Raw genomic sequence first — 6,000 nt, 5'->3', positions numbered from 1 at the left:
ATAAGGGGGGGTCTGAGGGCAATCTGAGCGTGTGGGCGGGTGATTGGGTGCCCGCAAGGGGCAGATTAGGGTCTAATCTGATGGGTAACAGTGACAGGTGGTGATAGGGGGTGATTGATGGGTGATTGATGGGTAATTAGTGGGTGTTTAGAGGAGAGAAGAGATGTAAACACTGCATTTGGGAGGTGATCTGATGTCGGATCTGCGGGCGATCTATTGGTGTGGGTGGGTGATCAGATTGCCCGCAAGGGGCAGGTTAGGGGCTGATTGATGGGTGGCAGTGACAGGGGGTGATTGACAGGTGATTGACGGGTGATTGACAGGTGATTGACAGGTGATTGACAGGTGATCAGGGGGGATAGATGCATACAGTACACGGGGGGGGGGGGGGGGATCTGGGAGGGGGGTCTGGGGAGAATCTGAGGGGTGGGGGGGTGATCAGGAGGGAGTAGGGGGCAGATTAGGGACAAAAAAAAAAAATAGCGTTGACAGATAGTGACAGGGAGTGATTGATGGGTGATTAGGGGGGTGATTGGGTGCAAACAGTGGTCTGGGGGGTGGGCAGGGGGGGGGGTCTGAGGGGTGCTGTGGGCGATCAGGGGACAGGGGGGGGGGGAATCAGTGTGCTTGGGTGCAGACTAGGGTGGCTGCAGCCTGCCCTGGTGGTCCCTCGGACACTGGGACCACCAGGGCAGGAGGCAGCCAGTATAATAGGCTTTGTATACATTACAAAGCCTATTATACACTTTCCGTGCGGCGATCGGGCAGCTAGTAACCCGCAGGCGCTTCCGAACGGCCGGCGGGTTACAGCGAGCGGTGGGCGGAGCCAGTCCCCGGCGGCTGATCGCGTCACAAATGACGCGATCGCCGCATAGCCACTCCCGCAGCCGCCCCCCCCCCGATGGGCGTATTGCGGTCGTTTGGGCCCGGACTTTGCCGCCGCCCATCGGCTGGGGGCGGTCGTTAAGTGGTTAAGACCTTTATATATCAAAAATTAAAATATTTTGTGTATAATATATTTTAAACACAAATTCTTTTTAACTGTATTTTTATAAAATACAATTTGCATTTTTTTTACTCCAAACAGACCTTTAACTTCCTGAGCATTACGCCGCTCAGGAGGTTTTGTTACTTTTCGCCCGATTTTTAAATAAATGTGCCAAATGGCTGTAAACCCTCTAGCTAGCACTAGGCTAGCTAGAAGAAGTCTCCGGCACCCCCCGCTCCCCGCCGCTCCCCCGTTTATACATTACCTAGCCTGGATCCATCGATCGGCGCAGCCTCCCCGGATAGCTCCGGTCTTTACTATGGGGAGGATCGCAGATGACGTCATGACGTTGCCAACTTCATGCGCAAACCCGATCCTCACCATAGAGAGACCGGAGCTGTGCCGGGAGGCTGCGCAATCGCTGGATCCGGGGGGGGGGGGGGGGGTAATGTATAAACTGAGGGAGCGGGGGATCGCAGAGGACAGGGGGGTGCCTGACACTAGAACTAGCTAGCCTAGTGCTAGCTAAAGGATTTACAGCCATTTGGCACATTTATTTAATTGTTGGGAACTCCTGGGGACAGCCGGCGGTATGCCCGACACAGTGTCGGGCATACCACTAAGGAGGTTGAAGAGGAACTGTCGTGAAAATCTTAAAATTTAAAACGCATACAAATAAGAAGTATGTTTCTTCCTGAGTAAAATGAGCCATAAATTACTTCTCTCCTATGTTGCTGTCACTTACAGTAAGTACTAGAAATCTGACATTACCGACAGGTTTTGGGCTAGTCCATCTCTCCATAGGGGATTCCCTGCATGGTCTTTATTCTTTATAAAGACACTCGCTGAAAAAGATTTATACAAAGATGCTGACCAGCCTCCCTGCTCACTACACACTTTTTTGCAGTTGGACAGAGCAACTGCCATTCATTAAGTGCATTTTGAAAATAAAGAAATGCCTGTGAACCCCCCATGAGGTGATGGGCTAGTCCAAAACCTGTCGGTTCTGTCAGATTTCTACTATCTACTGTAAGCGACAGCAACATAGGAGAAAAGTAATTTATGGCTCATTTTACTCTGGAAGAAACGCACTTCTTAACTGTATATGTTTACATATATTTTACATTTTAATGTTGGATACACACGGTGCGTTCGCGCACTCGATTTTCCCGTCGATTCCCGTCGATTCGTTTATTTCCAACATGTCCGATTTGAATTTGATGGATCGTTAGGTCGATTCAGCATACTTTGCATGCGAATCGACCTAACGATCCATCGAAATCCAAATCGGACATGTTGGAAATAAACCAATCAACGGGAATCGACGGGTAAATCGCACCGTGTGTATCCAGCATAAGATTTTTGTGACAGAGGTCCTTTAAATACTTCCAGGTCACATTTTCAAGATCATATTATCCAATGCTGTCAGTCCTAAAGGAAATCAGTGTATCAGGCACAAAATGTAAACCACAGCAAAACATAAATATATGGGGCTTGATTCACAAAGCCGTGATAACCCTTATCACGGTCGCGCGCGCGCGTAATGTTTTTCGAGCGCAAACTGAAATTAGCGCTTTCGCACAAAAGCGACCGCAATTTCGCACACAAATTTGAGTTTGCGTGCGAAATTGCGGTCGTTTTCGCACAAAAATGCTAATTTTTGCCTGGAAACGGGTACGATTTCGCACGCAAATTTGCGTTTGCTCGAGAAAAAGTTACACGCATTATAGCGCGCACAAAACGCTACCGTGACCATGATAACAGTTATCACGGCTTTGTGAATCAAGCCCATAGTGTATATGTGTCGATAGAAATGAAGCATCTACATAAATGGCTAATTAATCTTGATGAATTGTCCGCCTAGCGTAAGTTCCCAGAATTATGGTGGGTATTCCATTGACATGACTTTGCGATAAATGTCGTAAAGTGCAAGTTTAAATACCTACCTGTAGCTGACCCCTCACAAATAAAAAGATATAACTGTTAATTGTGCATTCATCCTTACCTAAACATCAGGTTTGTCTACAAAAAAATGGAATTACATTTATGCAGACAGAACAATACAAATAAATTATGAACAGTATTCTTTGTCTGATACATGTTTTGCGGCTTACTAGGCCACTGCTCTATAGGATTATTTGTAACATGTTCCTATTGTCAAATATCAGATTTTTGGATGCAGTTAGCATCATGCACTGTCATAGGAGTAATACGTTAAAAGAGAGATACTGTCTGAGTGCTGAGAGTGTAAGCAGGCTTGTTTATCTCCTAAGACTCCTTCAATCATTTTAGCTTGCTTGACACGGTGCTCATGGTTGGTATCACTCATGTAATGGGAGTCTGAGGCCGTTGTCAGTGAACAGGACACTGGTAAGCTTTATACTCATATTTGACAGTACAGCACTTTCAGGAACCTTGGCCCATACGCAATTCACCTTCTCTTGTGTGTTTTCTCCTAGATTATATTTTTATACCTTGGAAATAAAATACTCTTTAAGCCATCAGCAAGCATAGAAATACTCAGAATCATTTTGACAAGATGTGTTCACCTACTTTTGTTTTTGAACTGTAGAATGCTGAAAAGTCATTTTAAACAAGATGAAAAATGATCTCCTAGGAGAAAACTTAGGTGAAAAGGGGAATTGAATATGGGTCCATATGTTTTACTGCTTGGAACACCATTATACATTTCCAGCTACTATTAAGATATGTGGTGAAAACTGCATCCAATGATCTGATCTGACTGCTTGCAAATAATGACTGTGTTTTAATGAATGAAGGTCTCTGCCCATTCAACTTTAAAAGCTAATGCTCCCTTTAGCTTCTACACAGTACAATTTTCCATCAGATAGACGGATTCATTAGATATATCTAATAAGAAATTGCATCGTGTGTAGACGTACAAATTGTTTTGCAATAGATTTTGCTTTGATAAGTACCCCAATTCGATTGGACCAGTTGGAAATCATCTAATAGATTTGTCTAATAGATCCGATCTGATGGAAAATTGTACCGTGTAGATGAGGCTTGACACAAAGAAGAAGACATAATAAAGTCTGCAAAGTTCAGAACACTTGGGTTGATTCACAAAGCTTATTATATATTATTTCACAAACTGGAGCCACTCCTATTCACTTTTTCTCAGAGTTTTCTCCTAGGTGATAATTTCACATGTATCCGTAAAATGCCTTTCAAGCCACCAGCCAGCAAAACATAATTTTGACAGTACTTTTTCATGTGCTTTTTGGTAGTTTTTCAATTGCAGACAGCTAAAAACTTATTTTAAACAGAAGATAAGAAAATGATCTCCTAGAAGAATGTTAGGAGAAAAAGTGAATTGGATTGGGCCCATTATCTCTTCTTACTTATTTTTCACATGATCTATAAAAAAAACACTAAATAATCTTACAAAATAATAACTGTAATTATTATTTTCACATCTTATTTTTTAGTGATTTTGTACTTTTTGAGTGCTGAAAAGGTTTCACATAGATAAGGTGGAACACAGGTAGGGAGGGATATAATTCATGAGGAAAGGAGAATGAGGGTGTCTCTTACAGACATGGGCCCATATGCAAATAGTTTCTTCACCTGAGTTTTTTTTCCCTAGGTGATATGTTCACAACTTCTCAATATATAAAATGCCTTTTAAGCCACCAGGAAGCAAGAAAATACTGCAAACATTTTTTATAGTACTCTTTCAACTACTTTTTGATACTTTCTCAGTTGCAAAGTGCTGAAAAATGATCTCCTAGGAGAAAACTCAGGAGGAAAAGTTAATTGCATATGGCCCATGGAAGTAACAAAACAATGCAGGCGAAAAGATTAGCAGGGTCAGACTGGGACACTAAGGGCCCACCAGGAAAGCTTTAGCCTGCCGTCCCCCCCCCCCCAATTCCCCCCCCTCCCCCTCATTTTGGGCTCACATGCGCATGTACTCTAGAAATTTTGCAATATATATACATACCTCCAAACTTTTTGAGTTTAGAAAAAGGGACACTTAAAAAAAAAATCTAGCAGCAGATTTCCCCACAAAATGCAATAGGATTGGCAGCATATTTGAATTTCCCCACAAAATGCAATCAGATTGGCAGCATATTTCCCCACAAAATGCAACCAGATTGGCAGCATATATCCCCACAAAATGCAACCAGATTGGCAGCATATTTCCCCACAAAATGCAACCAGATTGTCAGCAGATTTCCCCACAAAATGCAATCAGATTGGCAGCAGCAGAAAAAAGAGAGGGCCTGGCGGGCAGGTCAATAGGTGTCCCCAATTTATATAGGTAGGTATATAGGTGTCCCCAGTTTAGGCAGGCAGGTACATAGGTGTCCCCAGTATAGGTAGTCAGGTCTATAGTTGTGTCCCCAGTTTAGGTAGGCAGGTCTATAAGTGTCCCAGTAATGGTGTCCCCAGCCTAGAAAGGGGGGCAGTAGGCACAGAACGGTGGGGAGGGTTGGAAGCTTTCCCCCCCTCACCTGAAGCCCCCCCCTCCATGCTCCCCCCTCCAAAATTGCAGCCAGTGCGGGAGCGAGGGGGCATCACTCACTTACCAAGAGTCAGAGAGCTCTGCGTGCCGCTGCTGGTCTTCTGCACTGCACTGTCTAATCACGCTGTTACAGGAAGTACAGTGAGAGCATGATTGGACAGTGTCAGTGAAGAAGACCAGACCAGCGGCACACAGAGCTATCGCTCTCGGTAAGCCGTTTCCTGCTGCTGCTGGCTGGCTGCAATTCTGGAGGGGGGGGGGGGCCTAGGTGAAGGGGGCGGCTCCTACTGGGTGGGGCCCACCGAGAGAAAAAACTGTACTACTGTGGCCCAGTCCAAGCCTGGAGATTAGCCATTCAAAGGCAAAGTAGGTGTGGAAAGTGGACCATAAGGTATAATAAAATAAAGGAATGACATGAGCGTAAGAGAACAGCATTATATTCATGAACCCAATCATCTGGTCAGGCGGAGAGTACTGGAACTGCCTGATTCTTATTCTTCTGACTTCTATATAATATAAA

The sequence above is a fragment of the Hyperolius riggenbachi genome, chromosome 1, assembly GCF_040937935.1.
Source record: "Hyperolius riggenbachi isolate aHypRig1 chromosome 1, aHypRig1.pri, whole genome shotgun sequence".
Classification (NCBI taxonomy): Eukaryota; Metazoa; Chordata; class Amphibia; order Anura; family Hyperoliidae; genus Hyperolius; species Hyperolius riggenbachi.
Note: the sequence above shows the minus strand (reverse complement) of the source record.